The sequence below is a fragment of the Varroa jacobsoni genome, unplaced genomic scaffold (genome assembly GCF_002532875.2).
Source record: "Varroa jacobsoni isolate VJ856 unplaced genomic scaffold, vjacob_1.0 contig03023, whole genome shotgun sequence".
NCBI classification, from domain to species: domain Eukaryota; kingdom Metazoa; phylum Arthropoda; class Arachnida; order Mesostigmata; family Varroidae; genus Varroa; species Varroa jacobsoni.
The window spans coordinates 10197-29726 of NW_019214929.1; the positions used below are offsets into that span (position 1 = coordinate 10197).

A 19530-nucleotide genomic window follows, 5' to 3' on the forward strand; every position below is an offset into this window, starting at 1 on the left:
CTGTACAAGTTGCACGGCTTTGAAGTTTACAAAACAGACACAGATGGACGGCTAACAAATACCTGTCGTGAAAAACATTTTTATCGAATCGTCTCTTATGTTTATTTTCTTTTACCTTGAGCTAGGGAAGCTACCTCGTAAAACCGAAAGACAAGAAAAGAAAAAAAACGACAATGCATTGCGCCATCACCATCGTCAAATCTAATAATACCAACTTCTATAATATCTTAACTTCTTGTACACTTTGTTAAAAATTAAATTAGAATAATAACTGCATTAGTGCACGGCTTCTGTTTTGATAAAAATCTCTTTATATATATATATATATATATATTGTTATTTTGAGAAAAATCCGGATCATTCTCATTACAATAAAAGAAAAACGCTTTGAAGAACAGCCGAAACTACGACTTACTAAGAAATAAATTAAAAAAAAAAAAACAAAACTGATAAATAGGACTAAACATTAAAAACGTTATCTACGATACAATATATTCTTCGCCTGCGTGCAAACATGAGATGTGTCATATCGAGATTTGATGTGGCTTGATCACATTTGGTAAGGTCATATTTTTTCCTGTTGTCGGGTTATTTTTTAAGTTTTAGGAAGTTACATCGTTGTGTTACTTCCAGATAATTTCAAAAGGCAAAAAATCATATTGACGTTAATAGTCTTGCTTTACTCCATTCACGCTCCTCCGGCGATACTTTGTTTCCTTCCTAATCGGTGCGAACTGTTAGCGGCCATCATACAATTCAATACAATCCTAGCACATTCTACAAACAACAATTACCTCCACGGAGTCGGATCATAGAACTCAATACTGAACGTAAAACTTTCCCCATATTCCAGTTTTCGCACACACCTAACGACCCGTAGCACTATTTCAATTATTACTATGATTGTATCTGCTGTGCTATCATGGCGAAGGCCTCAACCATCTACAATTCGACGAGATACTGAAACTGCCTCGATCCATCTCATGACATTCATCCCTTATGACAAGAACAGCTGCAACGAACGTTAACAGCCGCGAGCAGCGCAATTGGCCTGTGCAAGACAACGTGAGGACTCGGTGAAGAGGAACTCGACGCGAAGGCAGCGGCAGTGTCGGCAAAAGGACGACGACAAGAATGAGGATCCGCGGCCGTGGGAAGTAAATCCGAGTCCATTTTTCATCGTGGTCACAACATCGCGTCAACGACCTTAGTTCGCCCACTACCACCGCCTACCGCCTGCTCAGTTAGAACGATACGTATCTGGCTCCTCTGTGTCCCTTCGTCGTGGCCGCCGTCCTGTACTGTACTGTTGCTCTAGACGGGATAGAGCAGCGTCGTCTGGACGAGAGCAGTCACAGAAGAACAGAAAAAAGAGAAAGCAACAGTGAGTCCTCGCCGTGGCTGTCGTTGCCGTAGCTGTATGATGTTGGTACAGCCGACCGACCCTTAGTGGGTCGAACCCACAAAGTGGAACACTGCACGAACACTATTCCACCCTGTGTTTTGGCGTTTTTTTTCAGCTTCTCTCTTCACCCGCGTCGGCCAGGCGGGTTAATGCTCCATCTGCCCGGTCTGAGCCGCCTCCATACCCGCAACGGTCGCAGAACTCGGGGCCAGCAGATCCTTCTCGCAAGCGACTGTTCCCAGCTAGTGAGACGACGAGGTTGCTGGACGCGTTGCGTTGGATCTTTGTCCAGTGCCTCTAACTTGCGTCTGGGCCGACAAGCAACTTCTTCCGGGTAATGCTCCCTGCAGAACCTCTCGCCAGACCTCTGGGAGAGCTCATAGCAAGTCTAAGCAGGCTATAGCTGTGCGATGCGAAGGGGCGTCGTCGTCGTATCTTGATTGCTGCCTTAGGGGGAATGGATAGCCATGAAGATTGTCAAGAATCAGGAGGAAGCCTACGACAGACAGAAGCTTGCGACATTCCCGGGGGTGTACGGGCGTTAGGAGGCTGCAGTTGACGCTCGGCAAGTCCTTGTGGTAACAGTACTGTTCTTATGTCTATGGGATACAGTCAGCCATGGTGATGCCAACCCAGGCGTATTTATAGCATTGTGTGTAGAACAACAAGCATTGAGCATGTACTTGTCTTCGAGTAAACTAGCATAATGGCGTACGGGCAGCACAATGTGGGGAAAGCAGCGAAAAACTAGGTTAAGAGTGGAAATTGCAGATGCAAACTTTGATGCACCTTTTTTTTAATTTATCACAAACTGCTTCTCATTTACTATATTTAGAGTTTGTCAAATTTTACTTAGTTTTATTAATATTTTAAGTACAGGAAATCTGATGTCTTTTGATATTCACCTTTGCTATTAAAATGCAGCAAAAACGACAAATTGTCAAGAAGCCATAGATCTTGTACGATCGCCCTCTGACTTTGACGGAACTAAGCAATCGTTCGCGGCTACATTTGTAGTCCTTCGTAACTCTGTCTATGCACTATGACATAGATGTAGACATATAAAGTTAGATTTCAGCCATATTGCTCTGTGCAATTAGGAAACCTAAACCCGAGCTGTTAAAAAAACTAGATACCCCTCCAATCGATGTGTCTAGCCTTGTGTACCATCTACGATTCGGCCGGATCATAAATCCTGAACATTTAGCGTTATGCACTTGATGCTGGGGTATACCTACAAACACGTAGGGTCCCTCGTTTGGCTATTGAATATTGAGCACTCTTAAGCCACCCTAATTGCATGGCAGCTAACTGGTATATATGGCTAAATCTATTTATATCAGGTATACCGAGATCGTACGTTAGGTAAGCATAGAAAAGAACGCTGCACTGCGGGACATACAGGGTAATGGAGAAGGTTGCTGTGCACGAACTAGAATCCACGTTGCGCCTAACATTGAACCAATTGACTTAATGAATTATCTAAAAATACGAAACTTATTATATTATAGTGCACCATAAATAACTATTTTAGTGAGAAAATAGTCTGTGGAATATTGCAGAACGTATATAAACGAATGTAGAAGGATTAAATTTGCACTCAATTCTCACATTTTTTTTTTTCATTAGCTAAAGTCCAATAGCGCAGCGACGACTTTTTTTTTTTTTTTTTTTGATTACCCTGAATACGCTACATTTTCAAGTTGGCATACTGCACCCGATGCGCAATTTTGCCACCACTGGTCGACGGCTGGGGCACGTGCTAAAGCCTATGCCGCTTAGCCGATTTACGAGTGGAAACCGATTGAACCGACTGTAGAAGGCAATGGAGTTTACTGGAGTTCATCGATATGCCAGTCACTCGAAGAGCCTCTGTTAGATCAAATGAGGATGAGACCAACACGAGAGAGATGGCAGGTCTCACGACCTACCCCACCCCTATGTTTATGCCGTTGGAATAACGACGCGATGTAACCTGGCCTGGGCAAAGTTGCAGGGAAGTATGGTCGTATAGATTCCGCTTGTAGCGTGTAGTGAAAATCTAAGCTTTACCGGATCTTGAACAGTGTCGCAAGTTCAGTTTGCAGTGTTGTACGCTCCTTCGACTGTTCACCTGCCTGTTTTCGCCTTGCTGTTATTATTTAATCGTTTTTTTTGCTCGCGTTTCGCAGCTGTGCATTAAATTATACTCACAATAAATATCACTTATAGTATTAAAAATCATTTTTATAATTATAAAATATAATGTCTTGACACTGTAAGAGGATGTCAAAGATCACAACAAGCAACTACAACAGAAATTCGGATTAAAATATATGAACGGTATAGATCCAGTGACGCAGCCTCCTTCACTTTTCGTTAGTCTTATATTGTCGATCAAAATTCTCCTTGTAATGTTTCAGTCACGGAAGCTTCTCCTGTTAAGTTCCGGTAAAGGCCGCCTTCGACATGTTGAATTCACCGAAACCTTATCGTGAAGTTCAACAGCTGATATGAAGAATATCTCGAGCATCGTCGGCTGCATCAGGCTTGTACTGATGCTTAGTTTGGTCAATCTTTTTTGAATGTTAGCAAACTCAAACTTGCGTTTTTAAGCCTCCGTCCGGTTTCGCCAATGGTGGTGCCGTGCATTTTTTCTTGTGACGCTAGAATGGTTGAGGGATCGACAGATAGATAGCTTTAAAGCCTCGGGCTGTGGCCGGATTCAGGTCTCCGGCGGCAGCCCCAGGGAGCGGGGCAACAGCGAGGAGCGGATCGGTCGAAGGCGGCCATCTCAAATATTGAAATCATTCCATAGACGCGGGCCCTGCGAACGCCGTGTATCGCGTCGAGTCCGTTGACTCGTTGGCAAGGACGGGTAGATGGTGGTGAAGAACGGCGCAATATTTCTTTTCCTGAGAAATCGAATCACGTCGCGCAGAGCCTACCGTCCGCCTGCCTTACGAACGCAGGAAGGTCCTTATATAGGGAGTTAAGAGAAAACTGTTCCGAACGGCTGCGGTTTTGACCAGCCGCATTCGAGGCTGTCAACACAACCTATAAGCATATACCAGCTGCAAATCAAGAAACGCTACGTTAATTACTACTTGGCATCTCAATAAATTTATATCGCGCGATAGAACATCGTACGAAGGATGTGCCAGAAACGCATCATTCCGTTAATTTCTTCAATCCTTCAATTTGTAATTATCGGTATATTTTAAAAAGTATGCGTTCTCTCGATAGTTTATAGCCGTTGAAATCGGTATCGATTTTATATTTGAGATCTTAGTAACAACCAGACAATTTAAACCTTTCCTTAAGTGTCTTTTCTGTTGATCTACTTATTGTTTTTTATAACAAACTTCAGTTTTATTGAAATATTATAACCTGATAAATAATAATCTTATACTGTCATAAACTATATATCCCGAATGTACAGTTATATATATGTGCTCTTGAATTTAACTTTAATGATGAAAGTACTAAGAGTTCATGACTAACACATAACTCTGTTTTAGGAAGAGTTTACTTTAAAAATATAAGAGAATAAAGACACTCTTCTAAGAACATTTGTACGATACTCGTCGCACGCTCGAAGTGGATTTTAGCTTCCATGAGTTTAGAGGAGCTTGCCGCAGCCCTTCATATGACCACTGGGACTAACAGCAGTATAACCTATTGTTTCTTCACTATGCTTTACCTCTGAGCGGCAGCGTTTGGCCCCCTATGTACAAGTCAGCTAAGCGGATAGAGAAACCCCAATGTGGAGTGGTGGAAAAGTGACTTTGCACAAACCCCCGACTCCCACCACTTACACATGGGTCTTCTAGAACACACATCGACACATGGACACCTTGAAACAAACATTCGACCCACGGATTAGTCTATGGCCAGCAGGCGACCGGTTGCCCAAAAAGTCTTTTCCATCCGACTTACTAAGTACCGAGAAGGACGCAGGCGAGTGGCTTTCCCGCTATTGGCCCGAAAGACACATAGCACCGCCCAATTTCGCCCATGCACAGAGGGGCCATAAAGTGTCATCGTTTCTTCAAGATCTATTCTGACGTGTCCGACGCAGGCTGGCATGCCACTGGCCGATAGCAGTTTCGTGTAGCTAGAATAGGTAGTCGCTTGTTCGCCCGTTTCGTCTGATATAGACTCATTTCTGACTTAATATCTATGTGCTTGATCGTGTCAGAGACATTCGTACATACAAATGGAGGTGCGCTCAGACCTCAGGTCGCTGCCGTTTCTAATTTATGTTAGAAAAGGAAAGAGTATTTAATGCTTTTACCGGTTCGATCCTCTTGCGCGAGTACCGCTAAGGATCGCAGCAAAACGCTATCATCTTGTGAGTACATTGCAGGCTATAGCCGGTCCAATAGTTGATCGGCATCGTCGAGAGGCGCGATCTACTATTGGAAATTGCTGCTTATTCAGCAGCTTTGAAAAGAAGCAGCGTTTTTATAGGATACTTCGCACGACTAGTTCTTTTTTTTTATTAATATACATCCCACATAACCTTGTTGATAGCATAGGTATTATATGTAATACGGGCTGATGAAAATTAACCTTTACTTAATGGAACGGCATTTCCTGCTAAATATGGAATTGAGCCCGTCAGGTTATTTAACGGGTTTTAGAGCTCAATCATGTTTTTGAGATCACTGAAAATATCTTTCTGAGTTGGTCTAAGTTCTGCTTAGAAGCTGGCAACGATGCAGCATCGGTCGAGCAGCGTGGACCATTACATCAATATTCGAAATTGTGTCTTCAAAAGGCAATATTTATCTATAAAGTGGAAGGTACAATTCTAAACTTGTGCGTTTCATGCAAAAACGGAGTTACATTTTAACTTCCTTTTCTGATAGAGTGCTTAGCTCGTTTTTTTCTATCGGCTAGAAGGCAGCTTGTACAGACCGTTTTTGTTAACCTGTATTGGTGAAAGACAGGCGTTCAGATGGGAAAAATCAATTTTCTCAAACGACGTATTTAACTTTCTCTTAATGGCAGATCAACTGAACAATTACTACTACGATACATTTACATATCATACAATGCACGGAACTGCTATATAACATACAGTTATATAACACAAAGGTATACATATACACAACTCGGCCACATATACACATTCGAACAAGTGGTGTACCGTGATTTTTCGTTGATGTACCGTAGATTGAAGACCGAACTGCTGCACTACCCGTAGCCATTATCATCTACTCATCATACTGTTCTATTCAAATTTCTTATTACAATGTGACATTATATACGGCTCTCAATTATACTCTAGGGACCTGCTGTATGTCCCCTGGATACACCTTCAGATAACGAGTATCGCACTGGGCAACGATTGCATTGTCCACTCTTACAACTACTAATGATAATCATTTTACTGGATTCAGCGACGCGTTGTCCAGCCGATAGCTTTCAAGATGGCTAATCTTTACGAGCAAGAAGCGTATGACGACGGGTGATGCCAAACCACATTTGTTTAGCTGAGCTACTTTCTGCTTTTTGATATTACTACTGTTACCTTTATCACGCCCGTTAATAGTTGCTTTTTGGCTGTAACATACACACAGATCTTATGCAGGACGGTTTCATTCTCCTATCAGAACTCTGTCTGACCCTCTCTATTTTTCTCGCACATCTTCATTCGACCGGATGACTCAGGTGGCGTGAGACAGGCGCTCCGAGGCGTGAGTCCATTTAGCAAAGAGGTTACTGCCTCATCCCACTGTTCGGAGAGTGTATATTTTACTCCTCACCCATAGTACCCTATATTGTCGCTAAACACCCAGAAGACAACCGGTTGTGCCCGACTCCGTCTAGAGGCATTTGTTGGCCTCACCATCCAAACGGAGCTTGCCTTCGCGGCCCCGTGTGTTCTTCAGCTTTCCCTTCTCCAAAAGAAAACAGGAAAAAGGAGGTCAGATACAGAAAGAAAGAAGCACTCAATCTTGGCGTACCGTCTGGGGTCGGTCCCAAATCCTCGGCGAGTTCGGAGGGAGTTGCTCGCCGTTGCCTGCGGCTGCTCCGTTTTATGCAGTCTGCACCAGTCTGTTCGATGCCCTATTCATGTTCGGAAGGAGCGTCCCAGGCTACTACACCTAGTCCAACGGTAGACCGAAGCGGCAAAAAGCCTCTATGCGTCGACTTCTCTCTCCCTTTCGTCTATTATGGCGTCCGGTTGATGAGCCCAGTAAGAGCCGCTCAAGCAAACGGAGTGCTAAGATCGTTGGGAACTGAGCGAGTGTAGGAAGGAAAGAGGTTTAGTCTTTGTGTCTGTCCATGTGTAGGTTGTGTGTCTCCGTGTGCGGGCTCGTGACAAAAAGAGAGCGAAAATCGGGACAAAATGAGGAAATGGTAGAGTTCTTGCGGTGGCCCCAACCGTGGCGTCAGCAGCGGCAAAGGTAGCCGATACAAAGTAGGCGCGTCGCTCGCCACCGTGGGTGACGCAAAGGCAGGTACTTATACAGGAGCGTCTCGGCCGACGTCGCACTAAAGGCGACGATGTTCTTTGACAATATGGCTTATGACAGTGATGATGAGAGCTAGCCATGACGCCAATGGTGACGCTAATGCTAGTAGCAATGAGATATTGACGATGGGCTTCTACCAATGATGCTGCTGTGTCGGCACTCGTTATCGTCTTGTTGGGCATTATCGCCAACGAGACACCAATAACCCACCGGGGGACCAAAGGCGCAAAAGCTTGGGCTGCCACTAAGCTAGACTAACAGGCTAATGGTCGTTGACGAGTAGGGCTCATTGGGAACAGTGACTTCGATGGCCCGGTGCGCCGACGGGGCCGATTGGACAGCGCAATTCGACCGCCCGAATATGGGATACATAGAGCAAAGGCAGGAAGGGAACAGAGGGAGCTGTGAGGCACCGCACTGAAGGAATCGGATGGGGGAACTAGTAATCCCGCAGAGTGTGCGAAGTGGTAAATTGACAACTATGCTTATGATTACAATGATGATGAAGCATGGCAAACAAGCTGTTCCGCAAATAGATCCGAATCATGCTAATAGCAAGAATAGTTTATGAAAAAAAATACGTATCGGCTGTAGTTAGCTGCGGTGGTTTTTTTCTGAGAAATTAACTGGGGCTTGCTATACATTTGGTTAAATGAGTTCAGCTAAAGGGTAACGAAAAGCAAAAGCAGAGAATTGAAAAGGAATGGTCTTAAGACAGGTTGATAATGAGAATAAGGGCTTTACGAAGGAATGTCTATATGAGTAAACAATTGGAAAGTTCACAGAAAATAGCAGTTCTATTTGGCTTATAAATTTTTAGTTGTTCATTGATACCCAGAAAACTAAGGCAAGGAAGACGTATGTATCAAACTAATTAAGTTGAGTTATAAGACGGGTTGGAGCTCGAATTGCTGTTGTCGTTCTCCCTGAGGCTCTCCAACGGCATCGGTAACGACGTACCCATCTAGTTACTTGCCCAAGGGATCCAGGTCATTTGTTGCACACGACCTGAACAATATGTCACGTCTACGATGGTGTCCAGTGAAAGTTCTTCTAGGCGACCAGGCCTAGGATGGCTACCTCTAATCCACTACATTGCATATACAATCCCATCGATAGGGAATGTTCTCATATAATGAAAACAAATATCGTCCATAACTTTCTATTGGTAAAGTAGATAGCAGACCCTTCGATGACTTTGCATCTAAGTACTTATCTCTCTGCATGTATAAGTACGTATAAGACGTACAGGTTCACGTCGTGCAATATAAGTGTCAATTTCGAATATCTTCTTTACCTATAACCGTAATAATTGCAGTGGCAGTTGTGCTTATTGGTGTGGTTCACCCTTCTTAGCGAGCAGCCTTCGCACATGCCCTAGAGGATTATGCATCACCATTAATGAATAGTTTTTCATCGGTTCCAATGTGATTCAATAGCTGCGACAAAGACGCGTAACGTAAAATACATATATATATATATATATATATAGATCTTTATGGAATACGATAATTAGTGAGACCCAAGGCGAAAAACAGAAAAGGGAGGATTTTTTTTCAAACGTCGATAAGGGTGCTCTAGAGTGCACCTAAGGCGCTTGGCCAGGTTGGAAATCGCAATCCTTCGTATGTGGATACGATACGTATGTGTAATGTAGCGTGTGTCCAGGATAAAATATCTTTTTGTAATGTGTTGACTGGCTGACTTTCTCTGGTATGGAGAACCCTTACCGTTGGCAAGGATAAACGAAGTACACAAAGTTATTTACATGAGAACTATAAATTTTATAAGTAACAGTTTTTTTTCTCTCGTTGTAAACCCGGTAATTTAATTACTCTAGGCCACAATCAATTGCGAATAATCTCAAAATATTCCACTCCGTGAATCCAACACGTATACGTTCTTAAAGCTTTTTAAAAGAATGCATTCATTTTTCCATGTTGCCCAAAGCTTATTATCAAAAACTATTAACCACTATTTGATCTGCCTCATTACATCTATCTACTAAATAATAACGTGCTTTACTCTTAGAGTTCTAACTCTGCTGGTCTTTATTCACTAGCTCTTGGAATTGCCCATTGGAAATCTTTCTGCCCCATCGCTTGCCACCACCACCCTTCTACAATCGCTAGCATTGAAAAAGCCAGACTGGCTTCCTTCATAACGGCCTAGCAAACGTAATGAACAGGTCCAATTTGGATGGTAATCACATCTATGCTCAAACTGAAAGAGAGATTATCACTTTCAGCATCACCAACTTATCCAGTTGGACCTTCTTTCCCTCTCCGCTCTACAATGGAAGCGATGGCTGTCGTCACACCGTCTATTCTACGTACCGAGTCAAATGTGCCAAAGTGCAGACGACAGGAGCAAAAAGTGCGAGATAGTCTTCGCGCGAAATTCAAAAGCGTGTAAATAATTTTTTTGGGGGAATCTTGGCGGCTCCCATGCGAGAAAGAAAAAAAGAGAGAACTTGGGGTAGATAGTAATCGGCGAAGGGTAATTGTGCCATAGCAACTAACTTTGCCACTTTTACTCTTGTCGTTGGCTGCTGGAAATTACAGTTCGTTCCTGTTTTATGCGTTTCGTTCCACCGAGTCGCTGTCGGCTAGTGAACAAGAGAGCATTCTATTGAACGCAAAGATCAGCCGGAAGTTGGGAGCGTCAGGTAGGGTATAAGCTTCAATTATAGACAATGCCTGCTTAAAGAAAATTATTATTCTTGGAAAGGTTAGAAAAGGTTTAATTTGGTTAGTTTGCCTGATATTGCCAAGCGTCGAATAACACCGGAAAAATGTGCCCGATTTAAGAGAACACATAATTCGACATGTGTTGATGGTTGCATAGCCAGAAGAGTATTTTCGAGAGGTTGTATTTGTCCGGTAGCTTCATTCCGTTAGTCATCTTAGTGTCACACAAGTAAGAAGTGAACTGCTTCGTATACATGAGGCAGTTTCTACATACTTAATTGCTATGGGTTAAAGTCCGCGTCCAAACGGATCCAAGAAGCATTCTAGCGAATTATCCAGGCTAAAATAACTGCCTCAATCGCAGATAAGGGCAGATATATAGGGATGCATTTAAACTTCTGGATTCTATAGAGTCTTAGCTACTCCACGATCACTCCGTTTTGCCAATAGGCCCACGTGTTTGGCTTATTTCTGTTACGGGTCGCACAAAAGTCAATGGGACCTCTCCAGATTACGTGTGGGGTATTGTGTAGGTGTTATTGCTTACATCGCATGTAACAGCCTCAACTCTAGGTATTTTTCTTAAAGAATAACAAATCATAATAATGCTTGTATCTTAGACTAGCTTACACCTCACTTTTTTAAGCGATGAATCACTGGAGCACTTGACGATCTTACTTTTTTGGTTTGATTTTCTTTGCAAATCAAAGTGCGTGTGATGCATGCTCATATGCCAACGACCTGACTACTGTGGGTTCTGAGTACTCTGAAGACTCGGCTTCCGATCTGCCTATCTGATATCAGGTCTGTTTTGTCGCAGCCTATGCGGTCTGTTGATGACAGTGCAAAACCTGCGAGGCAAAATCCAATGAAGACTGGTCCTTGTTGTACCAGTGATCCTCTTGTCTGCCGCAGTCTCGTGCTGGATCGAAGCTGACCCTTTCAGCAGCTGAGAGACGTTTGCAGGAAGCGTTCATGGGAGCCTGGGAGGTCAGGAGAGTTTTGACAACGAGAGCGTTAGGGAATGTGGCTTGCGTTCGAAAGCCGGACTGTGGGGCGTACTATGATGACGAAACAGGAATCGGACAGCCTGAGGGTGAGTTTGGCCACGGTCGCCTCAAACAGGACTGAATCCGTCGTTTCCGTCAGCTTTCCGCCTTCGCTTTTTCTCTCGCCAGTAGTACTTGTTCGATCTTGCTAAATCTGGTCCATTGTATTCTAAAGGCAGATTTGCCCCATTGGTTTTGGTGGTCAACATGTTGGTACGAAGCAACGTGAAAAGGCTACGATAGAACAGACATTCAGTGGTTGGGCAGTGACCATCGACCTTGACAAGCAGTAGTAAACGTGTTGTAGATAAGACGGTAATATAAACGCTTAGATTATATTTCCGACTACACTCCACGTATGTTCTATGGCTAGGAATGCATATAGAGGCGGAGATGCTTGAGACTTCAAGATGCCTTATATTGAGAACAGACGCCTACAGGCGAATATAGGAGGTTACTGTACATGCGAAATTTTTATTCAAAAACAAAAGTAACTTTTTTGAATAACTAAAAAAAGCTGGATAGGCTAAAAGTTAAAATAAGAATGTTACAGGTGGATTCAGGACCAATCATATTTATTTGATAAATATTGTTTTAACCTTTAACCCGCTAAACGTGTTAGCCGATCGAATCCGGAATAACTGGTAACCATTTAATCTACTTTATAGGGTACTGAAAGCTGCTCCTGAGTCTCGTCTGAACAGCCAGAATCCTCAACAGCATGAAATACAGATGTATATCATCCGTTGCAAATGCCAGAACTATTGTACTATATCAATCTCCAAAAAATATATACCGCACAGTCTACAGATAAACAGAATACTATGAAAGTCTTTAGAACGTCGTCTATTGTGAGATGGAATTTATGAATTAAACATTCACTTGTTAATACTCATGATTGAGATGTATTCGATTTGTCATCGACGGCAAGTCCTTATCTACAATTGATCAATTCTCGAAGGAAGTTGTCGGCTTGCGTAGCTAAGGCGGACCCAGTTAACAAGCAGAAAGTCGACACAGGCTTGTGCAGTTGTTCTCGGGTAAGGTGTACGGGTCGGCTTGAAGTGTACTTAAAGTTAGTGTAATAAAAACGGTTAGGAGAAAGCGCGTCGCAGTAGACGACGGTAGGGAATGCAGCAGGCTGTTACCATCGACGAAGATACGCACTTACTTCCGTAAGAAATGACAATTAATAGCTACCGGTTCTACCTGCGAAACCGATGCTATCTATGTTGAGAAAGTTGAGAAAGAAATTTGACTATTGGTCATAACGGACAAGCATTCAGCTGTAACTCCTAACGCATTCGAGCACCATGGCGAACAACGTTGCGCCATTTTCAATACGTAATCTTTACGCGCTAGACAAATTCCCACCAAAATGAAGTCTTCCTTGTTTTCTCCAAGATCGACAGTCTACATCATTACCGAGTTTTACACGGCTTCTGAAAAACTCGAGCAAGACCACCGCAAGATTAAGCGGAAGACTTCCAGCAAAATTTGAACTTGGTGGACTTTAAAATAAATTCAAATGTATCACAAAGCTACATTTGACACGTTTGAGCGTTTCATACCGAAGTCATCGGCCATTTTAGAGGAGAAAATATTGACTGCATATTGTGTCGTCCAGGTGGGCTGCAAACGGTTAATTATTTTTCTCGATTTTTTTTGCTCCTTTCTTAATTTTCGACCCTTGCGTTTTTTTTTGAGGGCTGGCCTGTTGCTAAACCGAAATTCAATTCCGTATTTGATATATGAGCGAGTTTATACCGTCCAATATTGCTTGACGCTGACAACTGCTATTGCACTATGAGTTATTGTGAATTAAGAAAAAAATATTTCGGAAATAACCAGCGGATAATTTAGCTTCAAAATTTCTCCTGGATGGTCATAGTATTGGGAAGGTATAACCATTAAAAATGGCACAGATGTAAAAAAAAATCGTTAGATCATTGGTTTGTGTTTCGATACAATCTTAGACAGACAGCACGCGAAAACTTTGCACCTTAGACGCACCGATTGCTCGAACTTTGATAGGATCAGAAATCTTTTTCTCGATTTAATTGCACGCACTATCATCAAACGGTTTTTGCGATACCGGGATTTTGATCTTCTTATAGGGGATTGCGTTTTTTCTGTAAACAATTCAAAATTGAAGAACTATAGGTATCCAAACTCTTTTAACGTTGGGGATAGTATCCGATTTCTATGATGCTTAGAGAGAAGGCGCCAATACCACTTTTTTTTATAATAAAAAAAAACTACGTCATTTCACGCTATGATATAGTGAAAAAATCAGTAGCCTTTCAAACCAACAAACTTTACGGCATCAATTGAAAGCGTATGAAAATGCCTTCTAGTAGCAACGGGTTCTTCGCAAACGTTGATTTTGTTTAATTGCTACATGCGTTTAGCGATCGAAGCAGTCTATTTCAAGCGCTGTTTAAAACGCTTGTTCGTCAGCATGTTATATGGCCGACATTTAAGCAGTCTAAAAATACGGACCTCTGAATTCCGTCCCGCGACTCAATTGCCTTTTGGTAAGGTTCCGCAGAACGATCTCGATTTTTCCAAATACAAATCATTGTTATCTCATAAAAAAACAACGCTTCGCGCCGTAATCACCGAACAGCCAAAAGCGATTCCTATATTTCATATATCAGTCTATCCATACCTTGCGGTTCCATGCATTTGCATAACGTTTGTTTTTTGGATCGTCGCCTCGACTCACAGGCTATCGAAGTTACTGTGGGAACGTACAGCTGGCCTTCCTTCTGAAGACATTTTCTTCATTTGTTCGAAAGCGTTTACCGAGAAATTCAGGCGCAGTTGAGCCAATGAAGTGTGCAAAAGATGTGTTGTTCTAATCTAAACAGCCTATTTTTGGAACAGAAAACGAATCGCTACTCGAACGCGTCAGGGGCTAAGTGAAGAGGCCAGACTCGCAGGAACTTGAGGTAGAGGTGCACGAGAATAGGACTTCTTCTCCCGTTTGATGCCAGGACCGTATCTCATACGACTGGACAGACGTTGTGGGAAGTAACGCAGTACGCTTAAAAGTTCTGAGAGCGAAACAATTTGAAAAGTTTTTCTTTCGGAGGGATTCCCCATGTCCTCTAATCCTCCAGCTGCACAGCAATAATTTGACCCTTTTGTATTTTGGAAATCTACTTGTGTGTGTACATCTTCGGGCTTGCGGCTGTAATTATGCAGCTGATGCAATATTGCGGTGTCATATTTGGAGCTATTGTTACATTTCCTTTAACTTAGCTCAAGTCGTAGTCCCCTAGTTGAGGCTGCTTAAAATTTAAGTGTTGAAGTTTATAACGATTCATGTTGAACTTCTAGGGTTAAAAAAGCCACAATGTAATATACTGGTTAGGCCCATATCGTTAAAGAGGCGAACTCCTTAGCCAATATTACAAAAAAATCTTCGTTGTTTTTACCCCAAAATTACTTCTTATTAAAACCGCAACGCTTCCCAAAAATTTAGTGGTATCTCCAACCATACCCACGAATAAAATTACTACCACAAGAAGCCACTATACAATTTACATCATTTAACTATAAAAAAAAAATGTATGCTTACACTTTTCATAAGAGTAATTCGTTTTGCTTTTTTAAAAATTTAGGTAAAATCCACGACCGGCCTTCCGCATACGCTGAAGAAAAGTAGAGATTCGTTAGTTCAAAACCGCCGGGAGTGTCTGAATGGCTAAATAAATGAAGTTAAGGTGGCTCCTGAGTTGATATCCCTGACTGTTCTAAGCTAGGCACTCTGTCCCGTCCCCCTCGCCGGTATCGCTAGCTGAGCCTCCACCTTGTGCTGCTGTCTCCTGCGGTTAGGGCAGCTGCCGCTGCTCATCCCCACACTGCTGTTGTTGGTGTTTTATCCTGAACAAGGGCTGTCCTGAAGCTAAAGGCGATGGCGACGGGTGGCAGGGTTCTGCTTTTGTTATGCTGACGCATCTGGTTGACGGAAACCCGGGCACTGACCGAGCGGGGTACAATCTAGTGGCGGTGCAGCCAAGTAGCAAGATGCCGTCACGGCTTTGTTCTCAGTTTTTCTTAAGGACCAAAGCCAATTAGGTAGAACACCACCGCAGGCTCGCTGTTCACTTGCCTCGACACTGACGCACTGGGTGGTGCAAATCGCAGGGAGTTGCCTGCGAGTTCCTCAGGAAGACCTTGGGGAACGCCAAACAGGCTCTTTGGCGAAGTAGGCTTGCGGCATCGTATTCATCGGTCTCTTCTGCCGTGTCGCGGCACGAACGCGCAAGCGGGTTTCAATTCGCTGTACGAGGCGGACAAAGCGAAGAGTAAAGGAAGGAAGAGCGAGGAAAACTGTGGTAGCAGTTTCAACGACGAAAAAGCTGTACGTAGATGTCGACACATGGTTTGAAGAAGAGTGCAAGCCGATTTTCAAAAGGATGCATTCAGTGAAGGACTGGCGACGATGGAATAACTTGTTGACGATTACGTAAGTTTCTGAAACTGTTCGATATAGTACACGCAGTCTTAGATCGGTCAGTATATGGGTAAATATAAGTAAGTATAGATTCTTTACATGTTTTGAATAGGCGGAATGTATACAATAATTCTACCCTGTAATGAGTAATTATTGCTTTCTATGGCGACTGCTAATGACAAGAAGCTCAGAGTAATTGCTTACGGTACCTGAACTGGAAAACGACAATTCATTGTATTTCTTTCTATAGTATTGTTAAGCAACTGATACGGAAAAATCCTTATTTTTCTTCAACCGGGATATTTGAATTGGTTATAAGCCCGTAACGACTTAATTAGAGAAAATTATGGGTGTAATTGATGCTACCTGTTAATTGTTCGTCCGACGCGTTTTCTTCGAGTAGACGACAAGTGCACCAATGACATTCTGTACTAAACTTTATAAAGAAACATGTTGTTTAATATCCGATCGCGATAAGAGGAACAGGCGGGCGCCCTGTTAACGGAAAGCATTTCCTGTAACAATATTTATAGGCCCATAAAAAATGTCGCTTGAATATAAAAGTAACAGAACATAACAAGGTTACCTCTACATTTCGCCTGATGCACATAAAAATATTCATATATCATACACGTTAATTCGCTTCAAGGCGTCTTCAAACTAAAACAGATGCTAATATTCAGGTGCCCTCGTATAACAGGACATATACCTGAAGTATTTCAGAGAAACACGCCTTGGTGAATAGGTTACACCAGTAACATTGTTGTTGTTGTTGTTGTTGTTGTTCTCAGATGCTCACCAACTTGTATAGCAACAGTGAGCTTTTTACCGTGTCCTACATCCCAAAGAGCTACACAGACTGAACGAGATACGGGCCTCTCACTGCGGTTGGTGTCGCTCGCTGTCTGCCGCATCTACATAGGAAATCACAGCACATGTGCGAATTTACGCGCATGTAAGCCTGCAGTGTTACTCCTAAAATCTATACACATCAGTTGTTACTTGAAGGCCCGCTGCAGTCTTTAGCGAAGCCTCATTGTGTCTTCTATGTGTTAAATTGGACACAGGTCTGTGCCGAAAAGATCGAGGCGCTAATGCACCTTGAAAGGACACCTCTCTCCGAAGCGTCTGCGTGCGGAAATCGAAGCGGCAACAATTACTGAGCAAGCCGAGCCTGCCAAGCAATCCCGTTACCACGGGGGTTAACGCCACCGTTTACGTAGCATAGGCCCACTTCTATATGTGTATGGTGGAGTCCCGACTCCGGCGGAACAGCAGTTTGAGCAACCCTATATGGAATGACCAACCACCTTTGCTAGCTGGCGATCAACCGTCGTACCTGATGACCGAGGGGACTATTTTCTCCCCCTATAACCAACGGCTGGGCTGTACACTCCCGGAGGGACTGAGCGAAGGTAAAATACGCGAGTGCTGACGCTTGGTGTAGTTAATATCAGTCCCTTGCAGCAGGCAAACAGGTAAACATTGCCGGGTTCATTGCCGGGATTTCCTCAGTCGAGCAATGCTGGGACCCGCTCCCGTCCACGGGGAAAGCACAACAGACAGGATATTGCGAAGTGACTAGCAGACTGCTACCGTAGTAGAGGCGATGCCCTTAGTACCCTGCAGAAGCTCACGCCCAAACTGACGCCCAGTTGTCTTTTGCCCTCTGTTTAGATGAATCTGGTTGGATTACATGGACGATGGACTTTAACGGTCGGCTCAAACCATGAGGCAATTTAGCGCTAAGCAAAAAGGTCGACTGACCAACAGTATTAGGGAAATAGTGAAGTTAATGATGCAGCGCTTCACACACAGTAACAAAAAGCGAAAATTATCGTTGTGAATTGACTTTGTCCTGGAAGAAGTAGCTAGATCGTCCTGGAAGAAGATCGGTCGCTAGAACAGAAGTTGGTTAGAAGTAACTTAAATTAAAGGCGTAGTGGAATTTTGATAGCGGGTAGTTAAGGTTTATGTGGCTGGATAGCTTTGATAGATTATTCTTGTGATAGTGCGCTGGCGACGTGTTTACTTGCTATACTTAAGAATAGGCTAGATAACCCAAGCCGGGCGTGGATATACTTCGTTTTACGGTGGTCGCAGACGGCTTTATGCCTAGCGCTAGTATCAATCGTTGAATTTTGAACATTTATTTAATTCCATTGATAAAAGTAATTACCTATGCAGGGCACAAAATCATGGTGTAATAGGCAAATAATGTCGAAAATTTCTGTTTTGAATTGATGACGGCAATATGCCTATGCTTTTTCAAGGCATTCTTTGATATATCCTTTGCCGCAGACGTCTGCTTGCCCAACACGGCTCGCAAAGGCTCCGTTCGTGCAAAGCCAATTAATGTCTGCTGTGTCAATAATAAATTTGCTCCTTCGTATATATCTTTTTACACTATGCATTGCAATTTATTATAGAATCGGTCAAGCTTCTTCAAGAAGTAGTAGACTAGATGAAAAGTTACTTAGCTACTCGTTTTGTAATGAAATCTTTCTGTCTTAGATGCAGGAGAAGTCAATAGTCAATAGCGCGCAAGTTACCTATCTTACAGGTATGCAATATGTAACTAAGCAATCCTATTATGGCACTTTAATGGAGATCGTAATGTAGTTTCACCCTAGATTTTGCAATACGTCTCGCAAGCTTTGCATATTTGTGTCCAGGAACGTGTTTAGAGAAGGCCTCAAGCTTTAAGCTGTCGACATGGTCTGCCTAGCTGGACAAACGCAAAGCTCGGTACCAGTGTGCGTAAATATCGTGTGACCTGTGAGGCTTTTCAGCAGGCAGCACCTTCTTCCGAAGTAGACATAGCCAGAAATCAACATACGATATGAAGGTACGCATCTTGAAAGCCCAGTTTGTCGTAGACGCACACCCATAGAAGCGGCATCAACGTGCTTGTTTGTTATTCGCGGTCATTTGATGTAATCGCTTCCCACGTGGTATCAGATGAATTTGATGCCCAAACTTAGGCTAAACAAAACACATTGGAGTCGTTCAACAGAGATGACAGGCGCATGTTTGATCTTCTATCGCCATATCCTTCTGCATGGCACATTCGTGGCACTTCAGTATATTGCACTGCACACCTTTCCTTGCGGCTCGTTACATCATTCTTATCGTGTAGTAGTTTTTTCTTCTGGGTGATAGGGCTATCGTTTCTTTATATGTTCTAAAGCAATAGTTTGCTTATTCTAGCTTTGGAAACATGTACTCCTCTGTTACGTTAGCAAAACGCCGTCTGCGAGTAGTTTAGCTTTTACTAGAAACGAGGATTAATGCCCTGAGTAAGCATTGACACATCTCACCCACATGATGGATGCTCGAAAAATGATCTGCCCAATCCCAATAATCCCCTTCCCCGGTGCACACGTTCGCCTTTCAGCTAGCTTCAACGATCCGAAAGAAACCAATCGCACGTCTTTTACCTAACCGGAATTGT

The 19530-nt window shown here is 43.1% G+C and overlaps 2 long non-coding RNA genes across 2 annotated transcripts; both read left to right on the top strand.

Moving 5' to 3' along the window:
• Positions 1–10399: 10399 nt before the first annotated feature.
• LOC111272697 (uncharacterized) lies at positions 10400–12509 on the top strand. The gene is made up of 2 exons (XR_002687667.2): positions 10400–10540; positions 12280–12509. It is a non-coding gene; the product is annotated as an uncharacterized LOC111272697 (long non-coding RNA).
• Positions 12510–15947: 3438 nt separating this feature from the next.
• On the top strand, positions 15948–18486 carry LOC111272698 (uncharacterized). Its single transcript, XR_002687668.1, has 2 exons — positions 15948–16088; positions 16868–18486. It is a non-coding gene; the product is annotated as an uncharacterized LOC111272698 (long non-coding RNA).
• Positions 18487–19530: the final 1044 nt, after the last annotated feature.